Here is a 19,768-nt window from a genome sequence, read left to right as displayed (position 1 = left end):
TTCATCAAAGTGGAAATTCATGCAATTATTTCCCTCCCTCTGTATTTATAACTTTCTCTCTTCATTAAATGATAAATTCTGGGGTTTATTTCCCTCCCTCTGTGTTTATAATTTTATATCTTCATTAAAGTCGAAATTCTGGCATTTATTTCCCTTCCTCTCTATTGATAACTTTATATCTTAATTAAAGTAGAAATTCTGGAGTGTATTTCCCTACCTCTGTATTCATAACTTTCTATCTTCATCAAAGTGGAAATTCTGGAGGTTATTTCCCTCCCTCTGTATTTATAACTTGCTATCTTCATAAAAGTGGAAATTCTGGGGTTTATTTCCCTCCCTCTGTGTTTATAACTTTATCTTCATCAAAGTGGAAATTCTGGGGTTTATTTCCCTCCCTCTGTGTTTATAACTTTATCTTCATCAAAGTGGAAATTCTGGTGTTTATTTCCCTCCCTCTGTATTTATAACTTGCTATCTTCATCAAAGTAGAAATTCTGGGGTTTATTTCCCTCCCTTTGTATTTATAACTTCCTCTCTTCATTAAAGTAGAAATTCTGGGGTTTATTTCCCACCCTCAGTATTTATAATTTTATATCTTCATCAACGTGCAAATTCTGGAGTTTATTTCCCACCCTCTGTGTTTATAATTTCCCATCTTAATCAAAATGCAAATTCTGGGGTTTATTTCTTTCCCATTGTATTTATAACTTTCTATCTTCAGAAAAGTAGAAATTCTGTGGTTTATTTCCCTCCATCTGTGTTTATAACTTCCTATCTTCATTAAAGTAGAAATTCTGGGGTGTATTTCCCTCCCTCTGTATTAATACTTCTTATCTTCATTGAAGGAGAATTTCTTGGGTTTATTTCCCTCCCTCTGTCTTTATAATTTCCTATCTTCATTAAAGAGGAAATTCTGGTGTCTATTTCCCTCCCTCTGTATTTATAACTTTATATCTTCCTCAAAGTGGAAATTCTGGTGTTTATTTCCCTACCTCTGTACTTTTCACTTTATATCTTCATTAAAGTAGAAATTCTGGGGTTTATTTCCCTCCCACTGTATTTATAACTTTATATCTTCATCAAAGTGGAAATTCTGGGGTTTATTTCCCACCCTCTGTATTTATAATTTTATATCTTCATCAAAGTGAAAATTCTGGGGTTTATTTTCCTCCTTCTGTATTTATAACCTTTTATCTTCATCAAAGTAGAAATTCTGGGGTTTATTTCCCTCCCTCTGTCTTTATAACTTTACATCTTCATTAAAGTCGAAATTCATGCATTTATTTCCCTCCCTCTGTATTTATAACTTTTTATCTTCATAAAAGTAGAAATTCTGGGGTTTATTTCCCTCCCTCTGTGTTTATAATTTTATATCTTTATCAAAGTATAAATTCAGGTGTTTATTTCCCTCCCTCTGTATTTATAACTTCATATCCTCATTAAAGGAGAAATTTTCGGGTTTATTTCCCTCCCTCTGTATTTATCACTTTATACCTTCATTAAAGTAGAAATTCTGGGGTTTATTTCCCTCCCTCTGTATTTATAACTTTCTATCTTCATTAATGTAGAAATTATGGGGTTTATTTCCCTCCCTCTGTCTTTATAACTTGCTATCTTCATTAAATGATAAATTCTGGTATTTATTTCCCTCCCTCTGTATTTATAACTTTCTATCTTCATTAAAGTAGAAATTATGGGGTTTATTTCCCTCCCTCTGTATTTATAACTTTCTATCTTCATCTAAGTAGAAATTCATGGGTTTATTTGCCACCCTCTTTGTTTATAACTCCCTATCTTCATTAAAGTGGAAATTCTGGGGTTTATTTCCCTCCTTCTCTATTAATAACTTTCTATCTTCATTAAAGTAGAAATTCTGGGGTTTATTTCCCTCCCCCTGTATTATAACTTTATATCTTCATCAAAGTGCAAATTCTGGTGTTTATTTCCCTCCCTCTGTATTTATAACTTTATATCTTCATCAAAGTGCACATTCTGGGGTTTATTTCCCTCCCTCTGTATTTATAACTTTCTATCTTCATTAAAGTGAAATTCATGGGTTTATTTCCCTCCTTCTGTATTAATAACTTTCTATCTTCATTAAAGTAGAAATTCTGGGGTTTATTTCCCACCCTCTGTGTTTATAACTTTCTATCTTCATTAAAGTAGAAATTCTGGGGTTTATTTCCCTCCCTCTGTGTTTATAAGTTTATATGTTCATCAAAGTGCAAATTCTGGGGTTTATTTCCCTCCCTCTGTATTTGTAATTTTCTGTCTTCATCTAAGTAGAAATTCTGGGATTTATTTCCCTCCCTCTGTCTTTATAATTTCCTATCTTCATTAAAGAGGAATTTCTGGTGTCTATTTCCCTCCCTCTGTATTTATAACTTTATATCTTCCTCAAAGTGGAAATTCTGGTGTTTATTTCCCTCCCTCTGTATTTATAACTTTATATCTTCATTCAAGTGCAAATTCTGGTGTTTATTTCCCTACCTCTGTATTAATAACTTTCTATCTTCATCAAAGTGGAAAGTCTGGGGTTTATTTCCCTCTCTCTGTGTTTGTAACTTCCTCTCTTCATTAAAGTAGAGATTCTGGGGTGTATTTCCCTCCCTCTGTATTTATAACTTTTTATCTTCATTAAAGTAGAAATTCTGGAGTGTATTTTCCTCCCTCAGTATTTATAACTTTATATCTTCATCAACGTGTAAATTCTGGAGTTTATTTCCCTCCCTCTGTGTTTATAACTTTCTATCTTCATTAAAGTAGAAATTCTGGGGTTCATTTCCCTCCCTCAGTATTTATAAATTTATATCTTCATCGAAGTAGAAATTCTGGGGTTTATTTCCCTCCCTCTGTGTTTATAACTTCCTATCTTCATTAAAGTGGACATTCTGGAGTGTATTTCTCTCCCTCTGTATTTATAACTTTCTATCTTCATCAAAGTGGAAATTCTGGGGTTTATTTCCCTCCCTTTGTATTTATAACTTCCTCTCTTCATTAAAGTAGAAATTCTGGAGTGTATTTCCCTCCCTCTGTATTTATAACTTTCTATCTTCATCAAAGTGGAAATTCTCGGGTTTATTTCCCTACCTCTGTATTTATAACTTTATATCTTCCTCAAAGTGGAAATTCTGGTGTTTATTTCCCTCCCTCTGTATTTATAACTTTATATCTTCATTCAAGTGCAAATTCTGGTGTTTATTTCCCTACCTCTGTATTAATAACTTTCTATCTTCATCAAAGTGGAAATTCTGGGGTTTATTTCCCTCCCACTGTCTTTATAACTTTACATCTTCATTAAAGTCGAAATTCATGCATTTATTTCCCTCCCTCTGTATTTATAACTTTTTATCTTCATAGAAGTAGAAATTCTGGGGTTTATTTCCCTCCCTCTGTGTTTATAATTTTATATCTTTATCAAAGTATAAATTCAGGTGTTTATTTCCCTCCCTCTGTATTTATAACTTCATATCCTCATTAAAGGAGAAATTTTCGGGTTTATTTCCCTCCCTCTGTATTTATCACTTTATACCTTCATTAAAGTAGAAATTCTGGGGTTTATTTCCCTCCCTCTGTATTTATAACTTTCTATCTTCATTAATGTAGAAATTATGGGGTTTATTTCCCTCCCCCTGTCTTTATAACTTGCTATCTTCATTAAATGATAAATTCTGGTATTTATTTCCCTCCCTCTGTATTTATAACTTTCTATCTTCATTAAAGTAGAAATTATGGGGTTTATTTCCCTCCCTCTGTATTTATAACTTTCTATCTTCATCTAAGTAGAAATTCATGGGTTTATTTGCCACCCTCTTTGTTTATAACTCCCTATCTTCATTAAAGTGGAAATTCTGGGGTTTATTTCCCTCCTTCTCTATTAATAACTTTCTATCTTCATTAAAGTAGAAATTCTGGGGTTTATTTCCCTCCCCCTGTATTATAACTTTATATCTTCATCAAAGTGCAAATTCTGGTGTTTATTTCCCTCCCTCTGTATTTATAACTTTATATCTTCATCAAAGTGCACATTCTGGGGTTTATTTCCCTCCCTCTGTATTTATAACTTTCTATCTTCATTAAAGTGAAATTCATGGGTTTATTTCCCTCCTTCTGTATTAATAACTTTCTATCTTCATTAAAGTAGAAATTCTGGGGTTTATTTCCCACCCTCTGTGTTTATAACTTTCTATCTTCATTAAAGTAGAAATTCTGGGGTTTATTTCCCTCCCTCTGTGTTTATAAGTTTATATGTTCATCAAAGTGCAAATTCTGGGGTTTATTTCCCTCCCTCTGTATTTGTAATTTTCTGTCTTCATCTAAGTAGAAATTCTGGGATTTATTTCCCTCCCTCTGTCTTTATAATTTCCTATCTTCATTAAAGAGGAATTTCTGGTGTCTATTTCCCTCCCTCTGTATTTATAACTTTATATCTTCCTCAAAGTGGAAATTCTGGTGTTTATTTCCCTCCCTCTGTATTTATAACTTTATATCTTCATTCAAGTGCAAATTCTGGTGTTTATTTCCCTACCTCTGTATTAATAACTTTCTATCTTCATCAAAGTGGAAAGTCTGGGGTTTATTTCCCTCTCTCTGTGTTTGTAACTTCCTCTCTTCATTAAAGTAGAGATTCTGGGGTGTATTTCCCTCCCTCTATATTTATAACTTTTTATCTTCATTAAAGTAGAAATTCTGGAGTGTATTTTCCTCCCTCAGTATTTATAACTTTATATCTTCATCAACGTGTAAATTCTGGAGTTTATTTCCCTCCCTCTGTGTTTATAACTTTCTATCTTCATTAAAGTAGAAATTCTGGGGTTCATTTCCCTCCCTCAGTATTTATAAATTTATATCTTCATCGAAGTAGAAATTCTGGGGTTTATTTCCCTCCCTCTGTGTTTATAACTTCCTATCTTCATTAAAGTGGACATTCTGGAGTGTATTTCCCTCCCTCTGTATTTATAACTTTCTATCTTCATCAAAGTGGAAATTCTGGGGTTTATTTCCCTCCCTTTGTATTTATAACTTCCTCTCTTCATTAAAGTAGAAATTCTGGAGTGTATTTCCCTCCCTCTGTATTTATAACTTTCTATCTTCATCAAAGTGGAAATTCTCGGGTTTATTTCCCTACCTCTGTATTTATAACTTGCTATCTTCATCAAAGTGGAAATTCTGTGGTTTATTTCCCTCCCTCTGTATTTATAACTTTCTATCTTCATCAAAGTAGAAATTCTGGGGTTTATTTCCCTCCCTCTGTATTTATAACTTTCTATCTTCATCTAAGTAGAAATTCATGGGTTTATTTCCCTCCCTCTTTGTTTATAACTCCCTATCTTCATTAAAGTGGAAATACTGGGGTTTATTTCCCTCCTTCTGTATTAATAACTTTCTATCTTCATTAAAGTAGAAATTCTGGGGTTTATTTCCCTCCCCCTGTATTTATAACTTTATATCTTCATCAAAGTGCAAAATCTGGTGTTTATTTCCCTCCCTTTGTATTTATAACTTTATATCTTCATCAAAATGCACATTCTGGGGTTTATTTCCCTCCCTCTGTATTTATAACTTTCTATCTTCATTAAAGGTGAAATTCATGGGTTTAATTCCCTCCTACTGTATTAATAACATTCTATCTTCATTAAAGTAGAAATTCTTGGGTTTATTTCCCTCCCTCTGTGTTTATGTTTATATCTTCATCAAAGTGCAAATTCTGGGGTTTATATCCCTCCCTTTGTATTTATAACCTTTCATCTTCATGAAAGTAGAAATTCTGGGGTTTATTTCCCTCCCTCTGTCTTTATAACTTTACATCTTCATTAAAGTCGAAATTCATGCATTTATTTCCCTCCCTCTGTATTTATAACTTTTTATCTTCATAGAAGTAGAAATTCTGTGGTTTATTTCCCTCCCTCTGTGTTTATAATTTTATATCTTTATCAAAGTGTAAATTGAGGTTTATTTCCCTCCCTCTGTATTTATAATGTTCTATCTTCATCTAAGTAGAAATTCTGGGGTTTATTTCCCTCCCTCAGTATTTATAAATTTATATCTTCATCGAAGTAGAAATTCTGGGGTTTATTTCCCTCCCTCTGTGTTTATAACTTCCTATCTTCATTAAAGTAGAATTTCTGGAGTTTATTTCCATCCCTCTGTATTTATAACTTCCTATCTTCATTAAAGTAGAAATTCTGGGGTTTATTTCCCTCCCTCTGTATTTATCACTTGCTATCTTCATTAAATGATAAATTCTGGGGTTTATTTCCCTCCCTCTGTGTTTATAAGTTTTTATCTTCATCAAAGTGCAAATTCTGGGGTTTATTTCCCTCCCTCTGTATTTATAATTTTCTGTCTTCATCTAAGTAGAAATTCTGGTGTTTATTTCCCTCCCTCTGTCTTAATAACTTCCTATCTTCATTAAAGTGGAAATTCTGGTGTTTATTTCCCTCCCTCTGTATTTATAACTTTATATCTTCATTCAAGTGCAAATTCTGGTGTTTATTTCCCTACCTCTGTATTAATAACTTTCTATCTTCATCAAAGTGGAAAGTCTGGGATTTATTTCCCTCCCTCTGTGTTTGTAACTTCCTCTCTTCATTAAAGTTGAGATTCTGGTGTGTATTTCCCTCCCTCTGTATTTATAACTTTTTATCTTCATTAAATTAGAAATTCTGGAGTGTATTTTCCTCCCTCAGTATTTATAACTTTATATCTTCATCAACGTGTTAATTCTGGAGTTTATTTCCCTCCCTCTGTGTTTATAACTTTCTATCTTCATCGAAGTAGAAATTCTGGGGTTTATTTCGCCCCCTCTGTGTTTATAACTTCCTATCTTCATTAAAGTGGACATTCTGGAGTGTATTTCCCTCCCTCTGTATTTATAACTTTCTATCTTCATCAAAGTGGAAATTCTGGGGTTTATTTTCCTCCCTTTGTATTTATAACTTCCTTTCTTCAATAAAGTAGAAATTCTGGAGTGTATTTCCCTCCCTCTGTATTTATATCTTTCTATCTTTATCAAAGTGGAAATTCTGGGGTTTATTTCCCTACCTCTGTATTTATAACTTGCTATCTTCATCAAAGTGGAAATTCTGTGGTTTATTTCCCTCCCTCTGTATTTATAACTTTCTATCTTCATCAAAGTAGAAATTCTGGGGTTTATTTCCCTCCCTCTGTATTTATAACTTTCTATCTTCATCTAAGTAGAGATTCATGGGTTTATTTCCCTCCCTCTTTGTTTATAACTCCCTATCTTCATTAAAGTGGAAATTCTGGGGTTTATTTCCCTCCTTCTGTTTTAATAACTTTCTATCTTCATTAAAGTAGAAATTCTGGGGTTTATTTCCCTCCCCCTGTATTTATAACTTTATATCTTCATCAAAGTGCAAATTCTGGTGTTTATTTCCCTCCCTTTGTATTTATAACTTTATATCTTCATCAAAATGCACATTCTGGGGTTTATTTCCCTCCCTCTGTATTTATAACTTTCTATCTTCATTAAAGGTGAAATTCATGGGTTTATTTCCCTCCTTCTGTATTAATAACTTTCTATATTCATTTTAGTAGAAATTCTGGGGTTTGTTTCCCACCCTCTGTGTTTATAACTTTCTATCTTCATTAAAGTAGAAATTTTTGGGTTTATTTCCCTCCCTCTGTGTTTATGTTTATATCTTCATCAAAGTGCAAATTCTGGGGTTTATTTCCCTCCCTCTGTATTTATAATTTTCTGTCTTCATCTAAGTAGTAATTCTGGGGTTTATTTCCCTCCCTCTGTCTTTATAACTTCCTATCTTCATTAAAGTGGAAATTCTGGTGTTTATTTCCCTCCCTCTGTATTTATAACTTTATATCTTCATATAAGTGGAAATTCTGGTGTTTATTTCCCTACCTTTGTATTTTTCACTTTATATCTTCATTAAAGTAGAAATTCTGTGGTTTATTTCCCTCCCACTGTATTTATAACTTTATATCTTCATCAAAGTGGAAACTCTGGGGTTTATTTCCCACCCTCTGTATTTATAATTTTATATCTTCATCAAAGTGCAAATTCTGGGGTTTATTTCCCTCCCTCTGTATTTATAACCTTTTATCTTCATCAAAGTAGAAATTCTGGTGTTTATTTCCCTCCCTCTGTCTTTATAACTTTACATCTTCATGAAAGTCGAAATTCATGCATTTATTTCCCTCCCTCTGTATTTATAACTTCCTATCTTCATTAAAGTTGAAATTCTGGAGTGTATTTACCTCCCTCTGTATATATAACTTTCTATCTTCATCAAAGTGGAAATACTGGTGTTTATTTCCCTCCCTTTGTATTTGTAACTTCCTCTGTTCATTAAAGTAGAAATTCTGGGGTTTATTTCCCTCCCTCTGTATTTTTAACTTTATATCTTCATTAAAGTACAAATTATGGGGTTTATTTCCCTCCCTCTGTCTTTATAACTTGCTATCTTCATTAAATGATAAATTCTGGGGTTTATTTCCCTCCCTTTGTGTTTAAAATTTTATATCTTCATCAAAGTGCAAATTCTGAGGTTTATTTCCCTCCCTCTGTATTTATAACGTTCTATCTTCACCTTAGTAGAAATTGTGGGGTTTATTTCCCGCACTATGTGTTTATAACTTTCTATCTTCATTAAAGTAGAAATTCTGGGGTTTATTTTCCTCCGTCAGTATTTATAAATTTATATCTTCATCGAAGTAGAAATTCTGGGGTTTATTTCCCTCCCTCTGTGTTTATAACTTCCTATCTTCATTAAAGTGGAAATTCTGGAGTATACTTCCCTCCCTCTGTATTTACAACTTCCTATCTTCATTAAAGTAGAAATTCTGGAGTGTATTTCCCTTCCTCTGTATTTATAACTTTCTCTCTTCATCAAAGTGGAAATTCATGCAATTATTTCCCTCCCTCTGTATTTATAACTTTCTCTCTTCATTAAATGATAAATTCTGGGGTTTATTTCCCTCCCTCTGTGTTTATAATTTTATATCTTCATTAAAGTCGAAATTCTGGCATTTATTTCCCTTCCTCTGTATTGATAACTTTATATCTTAATTAAAGTAGAAATTCTGGAGTGTATTTCCCTACCTCTGTATTCATAACTTTCTATCTTCATCAAAGTGGAAATTCTGGAGGTTATTTCCCTCCCTCTGTATTTATAACTTGCTATCTTCATAAAAGTGGAAATTCTGGGGTTTATTTCCCTCCCTCTGTGTTTATAACTTTATCTTCATCAAAGTGGAAATTCTGGGGTTTATTTCCCTCCCTCTGTGTTTATAACTTTATCTTCATCAAAGTGGAAATTCTGGTGTTTATTTCCCTCCCTCTGTATTTATAACTTGCTATCTTCATCAAAGTAGAAATTCTGGGGTTTATTTCCCTCCCTTTGTATTTATAACTTCCTCTCTTCATTAAAGTAGAAATTCTGGGGTTTATTTCCCACCCTCAGTATTTATAATTTTATATCTTCATCAACGTGCAAATTCTGGAGTTTATTTCCCACCCTCTGTGTTTATAATTTCCCATCTTAATCAAAATGCAAATTCTGGGGTTTATTTCTTTCCCATTGTATTTATAACTTTCTATCTTCAGAAAAGTAGAAATTCTGTGGTTTATTTCCCTCCATCTGTGTTTATAACTTCCTATCTTCATTAAAGTAGAAATTCTGGGGTGTATTTCCCTCCCTCTGTATTAATACTTCTTATCTTCATTGAAGGAGAATTTCTTGGGTTTATTTCCCTCCCTCTGTCTTTATATTTTCCTATCTTCATTAAAGAGGAAATTCTGGTGTCTATTTCCCTCCCTCTGTATTTATAACTTTATATCTTCCTCAAAGTGGAAATTCTGGTGTTTATTTCCCTACCTCTGTACTTTTCACTTTATATCTTCATTAAAGTAGAAATTCTGGGGTTTATTTCCCTCCCACTGTATTTATAACTTTATATCTTCATCAAAGTGGAAATTCTGGGGTTTATTTCCCACCCTCTGTATTTATAATTTTATATCTTCATCAAAGTGAAAATTCTGGGGTTTATTTTCCTCCTTCTGTATTTATAACCTTTTATCTTCATCAAAGTAGAAATTCTGGGGTTTATTTCCCTCCCTCTGTCTTTATAACTTTACATCTTCATTAAAGTCGAAATTCATGCATTTATTTCCCTCCCTCTGTATTTATAACTTTTTATCTTCATAAAAGTAGAAATTCTGGGGTTTATTTCCCTCCCTCTGTGTTTATAATTTTATATCTTTATCAAAGTATAAATTCAGGTGTTTATTTCCCTCCCTCTGTATTTATAACTTCATATCCTCATTAAAGGAGAAATTTTCGGGTTTATTTCCCTCCCTCTGTATTTATCACTTTATACCTTCATTAAAGTAGAAATTCTGGGGTTTATTTCCCTCCCTCTGTATTTATAACTTTCTATCTTCATTAATGTAGAAATTATGGGGTTTATTTCCCTCCCTCTGTCTTTATAACTTGCTATCTTCATTAAATGATAAATTCTGGTATTTATTTCCCTCCCTCTGTATTTATAACTTTCTATCTTCATTAAAGTAGAAATTATGGGGTTTATTTCCCTCCCTCTGTATTTATAACTTTCTATCTTCATCTAAGTAGAAATTCATGGGTTTATTTGCCACCCTCTTTGTTTATAACTCCCTATCTTCATTAAAGTGGAAATTCTGGGGTTTATTTCCCTCCTTCTCTATTAATAACTTTCTATCTTCATTAAAGTAGAAATTCTGGGGTTTATTTCCCTCCCCCTGTATTATAACTTTATATCTTCATCAAAGTGCAAATTCTGGTGTTTATTTCCCTCCCTCTGTATTTATAACTTTATATCTTCATCAAAGTGCACATTCTGGGGTTTATTTCCCTCCCTCTGTATTTATAACTTTCTATCTTCATTAAAGTGAAATTCATGGGTTTATTTCCCTCCTTCTGTATTAATAACTTTCTATCTTCATTAAAGTAGAAATTCTGGGGTTTATTTCCCACCCTCTGTGTTTATAACTTTCTATCTTCATTAAAGTAGAAATTCTGGGGTTTATTTCCCTCCCTCTGTGTTTATAAGTTTATATGTTCATCAAAGTGCAAATTCTGGGGTTTATTTCCCTCCCTCTGTATTGATAACTTTATATCTTAATTAAAGTAGAAATTCTGGAGTGTATTTCCCTACCTCTGTATTCATAACTTTCTATCTTCATCAAAGTGGAAATTCTGGAGGTTATTTCCCTCCCTCTGTATTTATAACTTGCTATCTTCATAAAAGTGGAAATTCTGGGGTTTATTTCCCTCCCTCTGTGTTTATAACTTTATCTTCATCAAAGTGGAAATTCTGGGGTTTATTTCCCTCCCTCTGTGTTTATAACTTTATCTTCATCAAAGTGGAAATTCTGGTGTTTATTTCCCTCCCTCTGTATTTATAACTTGCTATCTTCATCAAAGTAGAAATTCTGGGGTTTATTTCCCTCCCTTTGTATTTATAACTTCCTCTCTTCATTAAAGTAGAAATTCTGGGGTTTATTTCCCACCCTCAGTATTTATAATTTTATATCTTCATCAACGTGCAAATTCTGGAGTTTATTTCCCACCCTCTGTGTTTATAATTTCCCATCTTAATCAAAATGCAAATTCTGGGGTTTATTTCTTTCCCATTGTATTTATAACTTTCTATCTTCAGAAAAGTAGAAATTCTGTGGTTTATTTCCCTCCATCTGTGTTTATAACTTCCTATCTTCATTAAAGTAGAAATTCTGGGGTGTATTTCCCTCCCTCTGTATTAATACTTCTTATCTTCATTGAAGGAGAATTTCTTGGGTTTATTTCCCTCCCTCTGTCTTTATATTTTCCTATCTTCATTAAAGAGGAAATTCTGGTGTCTATTTCCCTCCCTCTGTATTTATAACTTTATATCTTCCTCAAAGTGGAAATTCTGGTGTTTATTTCCCTACCTCTGTACTTTTCACTTTATATCTTCATTAAAGTAGAAATTCTGGGGTTTATTTCCCTCCCACTGTATTTATAACTTTATATCTTCATCAAAGTGGAAATTCTGGGGTTTATTTCCCACCCTCTGTATTTATAATTTTATATCTTCATCAAAGTGAAAATTCTGGGGTTTATTTTCCTCCTTCTGTATTTATAACCTTTTATCTTCATCAAAGTAGAAATTCTGGGGTTTATTTCCCTCCCTCTGTCTTTATAACTTTACATCTTCATTAAAGTCGAAATTCATGCATTTATTTCCCTCCCTCTGTATTTATAACTTTTTATCTTCATAAAAGTAGAAATTCTGGGGTTTATTTCCCTCCCTCTGTGTTTATAATTTTATATCTTTATCAAAGTATAAATTCAGGTGTTTATTTCCCTCCCTCTGTATTTATAACTTCATATCCTCATTAAAGGAGAAATTTTCGGGTTTATTTCCCTCCCTCTGTATTTATCACTTTATACCTTCATTAAAGTAGAAATTCTGGGGTTTATTTCCCTCCCTCTGTATTTATAACTTTCTATCTTCATTAATGTAGAAATTATGGGGTTTATTTCCCTCCCTCTGTCTTTATAACTTGCTATCTTCATTAAATGATAAATTCTGGTATTTATTTCCCTCCCTCTGTATTTATAACTTTCTATCTTCATTAAAGTAGAAATTATGGGGTTTATTTCCCTCCCTCTGTATTTATAACTTTCTATCTTCATCTAAGTAGAAATTCATGGGTTTATTTGCCACCCTCTTTGTTTATAACTCCCTATCTTCATTAAAGTGGAAATTCTGGGGTTTATTTCCCTCCTTCTCTATTAATAACTTTCTATCTTCATTAAAGTAGAAATTCTGGGGTTTATTTCCCTCCCCCTGTATTATAACTTTATATCTTCATCAAAGTGCAAATTCTGGTGTTTATTTCCCTCCCTCTGTATTTATAACTTTATATCTTCATCAAAGTGCACATTCTGGGGTTTATTTCCCTCCCTCTGTATTTATAACTTTCTATCTTCATTAAAGTGAAATTCATGGGTTTATTTCCCTCCTTCTGTATTAATAACTTTCTATCTTCATTAAAGTAGAAATTCTGGGGTTTATTTCCCACCCTCTGTGTTTATAACTTTCTATCTTCATTAAAGTAGAAATTCTGGGGTTTATTTCCCTCCCTCTGTGTTTATAAGTTTATATGTTCATCAAAGTGCAAATTCTGGGGTTTATTTCCCTCCCTCTGTATTTGTAATTTTCTGTCTTCATCTAAGTAGAAATTCTGGGATTTATTTCCCTCCCTCTGTCTTTATAATTTCCTATCTTCATTAAAGAGGAATTTCTGGTGTCTATTTCCCTCCCTCTGTATTTATAACTTTATATCTTCCTCAAAGTGGAAATTCTGGTGTTTATTTCCCTCCCTCTGTATTTATAACTTTATATCTTCATTCAAGTGCAAATTCTGGTGTTTATTTCCCTACCTCTGTATTAATAACTTTCTATCTTCATCAAAGTGGAAAGTCTGGGGTTTATTTCCCTCTCTCTGTGTTTGTAACTTCCTCTCTTCATTAAAGTAGAGATTCTGGGGTGTATTTCCCTCCCTCTGTATTTATAACTTTTTATCTTCATTAAAGTAGAAATTCTGGAGTGTATTTTCCTCCCTCAGTATTTATAACTTTATATCTTCATCAACGTGTAAATTCTGGAGTTTATTTCCCTCCCTCTGTGTTTATAACTTTCTATCTTCATTAAAGTAGAAATTCTGGGGTTCATTTCCCTCCCTCAGTATTTATAAATTTATATCTTCATCGAAGTAGAAATTCTGGGGTTTATTTCCCTCCCTCTGTGTTTATAACTTCCTATCTTCATTAAAGTGGACATTCTGGAGTGTATTTCCCTCCCTCTGTATTTATAACTTTCTATCTTCATCAAAGTGGAAATTCTGGGGTTTATTTCCCTCCCTTTGTATTTATAACTTCCTCTCTTCATTAAAGTAGAAATTCTGGAGTGTATTTCCCTCCCTCTGTATTTATAACTTTCTATCTTCATCAAAGTGGAAATTCTCGGGTTTATTTCCCTACCTCTGTATTTATAACTTGCTATCTTCATCAAAGTGGAAATTCTGTGGTTTATTTCCCTCCCTCTGTATTTATAACTTTCTATCTTCATCAAAGTAGAAATTCTGGGGTTTATTTCCCTCCCTCTGTATTTATAACTTTCTATCTTCATCTAAGTAGAAATTCATGGGTTTATTTCCCTCCCTCTTTGTTTATAACTCCCTATCTTCATTAAAGTGGAAATACTGGGGTTTATTTCCCTCCTTCTGTATTAATAACTTTCTATCTTCATTAAAGTAGAAATTCTGGGGTTTATTTCCCTCCCCCTGTATTTATAACTTTATATCTTCATCAAAGTGCAAAATCTGGTGTTTATTTCCCTCCCTTTGTATTTATAACTTTATATCTTCATCAAAATGCACATTCTGGGGTTTATTTCCCTCCCTCTGTATTTATAACTTTCTATCTTCATTAAAGGTGAAATTCATGGGTTTATTTCCCTCCTACTGTATTAATAACATTCTATCTTCATTAAAGTAGAAATTCTTGGGTTTATTTCCCTCCCTCTGTGTTTATGTTTATATCTTCATCAAAGTGCAAATTCTGGGGTTTATATCCCTCCCTTTGTATTTATAACCTTTCATCTTCATGAAAGTAGAAATTCTGGGGTTTATTTCTCTCCCTCTGTCTTTATAACTTTACATCTTCATTAAAGTCGAAATTCATGCATTTATTTCCCTCCCTCTGTATTTATAACTTTTTATCTTCATAGAAGTAGAAATTCTGTGGTTTATTTCCCTCCCTCTGTGTTTATAATTTTATATCTTTATCAAAGTGTAAATTGAGGTTTATTTCCCTCCCTCTGTATTTATAATGTTCTATCTTCATCTAAGTAGAAATTCTGGGGTTTATTTCCCTCCCTCAGTATTTATAAATGTATATCTTCATCGAAGTAGAAATTCTGGGGTTTATTTCCCTCCCTCTGTGTTTATAACTTCCTATCTTCATTAAAGTAGAATTTCTGGAGTTTATTTCCATCCCTCTGTATTTATAACTTCCTATCTTCATTAAAGTTGAAATTCTGGAGTGTATTTCCCTCCCTCTGTATATATAACTTTCTATCTTCATCAAAGTGGAAATTCTGGGGTTTATTTCCCTCCCTTTGTATTTATAACTTCCTCTCTTCATTAAAGTAGAAATTCTGGGGTTTATTTCCCACCCTCAGTATTTACAACTTTATACCTTCATTAAAGTAGAAATTCTGGGGTTTATTTCCCTCCCTCTGTATTTATAACTTTCTATCTTCATTAAAGTAGAAATTATGGAGTTTATTTCCCTCCCTCTGTCTTTATAACTTGCTATCTTCATTAAATGATAAATTCTGGGGTTTATTTCCCTCCCTCTGTGTTTATAAGTTTTTATCTTCATCAAAGTGCAAATTCTGGGGTTTATTTCCCTCCCTCTGTATTTATAATTTTCTGTCTTCATCTAAGTAGAAATTCTGGTGTTTATTTCCCTCCCTCTGTCTTAATAACTTCCTATCTTCATTAAAGTGGAAATTCTGGTGTTTATTTCCCTCCCTCTGTATTTATAACTTTATATCTTCATTCAAGTGCAAATTCTGGTGTTTATTTCCCTACCTCTGTATTAATAACTTTCTATCTTCATCAAAGTGGAAAGTCTGGGATTTATTTCCCTCCCTCTGTGTTTGTAACTTCCTCTCTTCATTAAAGTTGAGATTCTGGTGTGTATTTCCCTCCATCTGTATTTATAACTTTTTATCTTCATTAAATTAGAAATTCTGGAGTGTATTTTCCTCCCTCAGTATTTATAACTTTATATCTTCATCAACGTGTTAATTCTGGAGTTTATTTCCCTCCCTCTGTGTTTATAACTTTCTATCTTCATCGAAGTAGAAATTCTGGGGTTTATTTCGCCCCCTCTGTGTTTATAACTTCCTATCTTCATTAAAGTGGACATTCTGGAGTTTATTTCCCTCCCTCTGTGTTTATAACTTTCTATCTTCATCGAAGTAGAAATTCTGGGGTTTATTTCGCCCCCTCTGTGTTTATAACTTCCTATCTTCATTAAAGTGGACATTCTGGAGTGTATTTCCCTCCCTCTGTATTTATAACTTCCTATCTTCATTAAAGTTGAAATTCTGGAGTGTATTTCCCTCCCTCTGTATATATAACTTTCTATCTTCATCAAAGTGGAAATTCTGGGGTTTATTTCCCTCCCTTTGTATTTATAACTTCCTCTCTTCATTAAAGTAGAAATTCTGGGGTTTATTTCCCACCCTCAGTATTTACAACTTTATACCTTCATTAAAGTAGAAATTCTGGGGTTTATTTCCCTCCCTCTGTATTTATAACTTTCTATCTTCATTAAAGTAGAAATTATGGAGTTTATTTCCCTCCCTCTGTCTTTATAACTTGCTATCTTCATTAAATGATAAATTCTGGGGTTTATTTCCCTCCCTCTGTGTTTATAAGTTTTTATCTTCATCAAAGTGCAAATTCTGGGGTTTATTTCCCTCCCTCTGTATTTATAATTTTCTGTCTTCATCTAAGTAGAAATTCTGGTGTTTATTTCCCTCCCTCTGTCTTAATAACTTCCTATCTTCATTAAAGTGGAAATTCTGGTGTTTATTTCCCTCCCTCTGTATTTATAACTTTATATCTTCATTCAAGTGCAAATTCTGGTGTTTATTTCCCTACCTCTGTATTAATAACTTTCTATCTTCATCAAAGTGGAAAGTCTGGGATTTATTTCCCTCCCTCTGTGTTTGTAACTTCCTCTCTTCATTAAAGTTGAGATTCTGGTGTGTATTTCCCTCCATCTGTATTTATAACTTTTTATCTTCATTAAATTAGAAATTCTGGAGTGTATTTTCCTCCCTCAGTATTTATAACTTTATATCTTCATCAACGTGTTAATTCTGGAGTTTATTTCCCTCCCTCTGTGTTTATAACTTTCTATCTTCATCGAAGTAGAAATTCTGGGGTTTATTTCCCTCCCTCTGTGTTTATAACTTTATCTTCATCAAAGTGGAAATTCTGGTGTTTATTTCCCTCCCTCTGTATTTATAACTTGCTATCTTCATCAAAGTAGAAATTCTGGGGTTTATTTCCCTCCCTTTGTATTTATAACTTCCTCTCTTCATTAAAGTAGAAATTCTGGGGTTTATTTCCCACCCTCAGTATTTATAATTTTATATCTTCATCAACGTGCAAATTCTGGAGTTTATTTCCCACCCTCTGTGTTTATAATTTCCCATCTTAATCAAAATGCAAATTCTGGGGTTTATTTCTTTCCCATTGTATTTATAACTTTCTATCTTCAGAAAAGTAGAAATTCTGTGGTTTATTTCCCTCCATCTGTGTTTATAACTTCCTATCTTCATTAAAGTAGAAATTCTGGGGTGTATTTCCCTCCCTCTGTATTAATACTTCTTATCTTCATTGAAGGAGAATTTCTTGGGTTTATTTCCCTCCCTCTGTCTTTATATTTTCCTATCTTCATTAAAGAGGAAATTCTGGTGTCTATTTCCCTCCCTCTGTATTTATAACTTTATATCTTCCTCAAAGTGGAAATTCTGGTGTTTATTTCCCTACCTCTGTACTTTTCACTTTATATCTTCATTAAAGTAGAAATTCTGGGGTTTATTTCCCTCCCACTGTATTTATAACTTTATATCTTCATCAAAGTGGAAATTCTGGGGTTTATTTCCCACCCTCTGTATTTATAATTTTATATCTTCATCAAAGTGAAAATTCTGGGGTTTATTTTCCTCCTTCTGTATTTATAACCTTTTATCTTCATCAAAGTAGAAATTCTGGGGTTTATTTCCCTCCCTCTGTCTTTATAACTTTACATCTTCATTAAAGTCGAAATTCATGCATTTATTTCCCTCCCTCTGTATTTATAACTTTTTATCTTCATAAAAGTAGAAATTCTGGGGTTTATTTCCCTCCCTCTGTGTTTATAATTTTATATCTTTATCAAAGTATAAATTCAGGTGTTTATTTCCCTCCCTCTGTATTTATAACTTCATATCCTCATTAAAGGAGAAATTTTCGGGTTTATTTCCCTCCCTCTGTATTTATCACTTTATACCTTCATTAAAGTAGAAATTCTGGGGTTTATTTCCCTCCCTCTGTATTTATAACTTTCTATCTTCATTAATGTAGAAATTATGGGGTTTATTTCCCTCCCTCTGTCTTTATAACTTGCTATCTTCATTAAATGATAAATTCTGGTATTTATTTCCCTCCCTCTGTATTTATAACTTTCTATCTTCATTAAAGTAGAAATTATGGGGTTTATTTCCCTCCCTCTGTATTTATAACTTTCTATCTTCATCTAAGTAGAAATTCATGGGTTTATTTGCCACCCTCTTTGTTTATAACTCCCTATCTTCATTAAAGTGGAAATTCTGGGGTTTATTTCCCTCCTTCTCTATTAATAACTTTCTATCTTCATTAAAGTAGAAATTCTGGGGTTTATTTCCCTCCCCCTGTATTATAACTTTATATCTTCATCAAAGTGCAAATTCTGGTGTTTATTTCCCTCCCTCTGTATTTATAACTTTATATCTTCATCAAAGTGCACATTCTGGGGTTTATTTCCCTCCCTCTGTATTTATAACTTTCTATCTTCATTAAAGTGAAATTCATGGGTTTATTTCCCTCCTTCTGTATTAATAACTTTCTATCTTCATTAAAGTAGAAATTCTGGGGTTTATTTCCCACCCTCTGTGTTTATAACTTTCTATCTTCATTAAAGTAGAAATTCTGGGGTTTATTTCCCTCCCTCTGTGTTTATAAGTTTATATGTTCATCAAAGTGCAAATTCTGGGGTTTATTTCCCTCCCTCTGTATTTGTAATTTTCTGTCTTCATCTAAGTAGAAATTCTGGGATTTATTTCCCTCCCTCTGTCTTTATAATTTCCTATCTTCATTAAAGAGGAATTTCTGGTGTCTATTTCCCTCCCTCTGTATTTATAACTTTATATCTTCCTCAAAGTGGAAATTCTGGTGTTTATTTCCCTCCCTCTGTATTTATAACTTTATATCTTCATTCAAGTGCAAATTCTGGTGTTTATTTCCCTACCTCTGTATTAATAACTTTCTATCTTCATCAAAGTGGAAAGTCTGGGGTTTATTTCCCTCTCTCTGTGTTTGTAACTTCCTCTCTTCATTAAAGTAGAGATTCTGGGGTGTATTTCCCTCCCTCTGTATTTATAACTTTTTATCTTCATTAAAGTAGAAATTCTGGAGTGTATTTTCCTCCCTCAGTATTTATAACTTTATATCTTCATCAACGTGTAAATTCTGGAGTTTATTTCCCTCCCTCTGTGTTTATAACTTTCTATCTTCATTAAAGTAGAAATTCTGGGGTTCATTTCCCTCCCTCAGTATTTATAAATTTATATCTTCATCGAAGTAGAAATTCTGGGGTTTATTTCCCTCCCTCTGTGTTTATAACTTCCTATCTTCATTAAAGTGGACATTCTGGAGTGTATTTCCCTCCCTCTGTATTTATAACTTTCTATCTTCATCAAAGTGGAAATTCTGGGGTTTATTTCCCTCCCTTTGTATTTATAACTTCCTCTCTTCATTAAAGTAGAAATTCTGGAGTGTATTTCCCTCCCTCTGTATTTATAACTTTCTATCTTCATCAAAGTGGAAATTCTCGGGTTTATTTCCCTACCTCTGTATTTATAACTTGCTATCTTCATC

General features: G+C 32.8%; 1 protein-coding gene across 7 annotated transcripts in view; it reads left to right on the top strand.

Annotated features, from left to right (window-relative positions):
* Window positions 1-19,768, top strand: part of ctdspla (CTD (carboxy-terminal domain, RNA polymerase II, polypeptide A) small phosphatase-like a) — a 610,361-nt gene that overhangs the window by 251,949 nt on the left and 338,644 nt on the right. The gene's annotated exons all lie outside the window — the stretch shown is intronic.

This window comes from Narcine bancroftii, chromosome 1 (assembly GCF_036971445.1).
Source record: "Narcine bancroftii isolate sNarBan1 chromosome 1, sNarBan1.hap1, whole genome shotgun sequence".
NCBI lineage: Eukaryota > Metazoa > Chordata > Chondrichthyes > Torpediniformes > Narcinidae > Narcine > Narcine bancroftii.
This window is presented reverse-complemented; position numbering and strand designations above follow the sequence as displayed.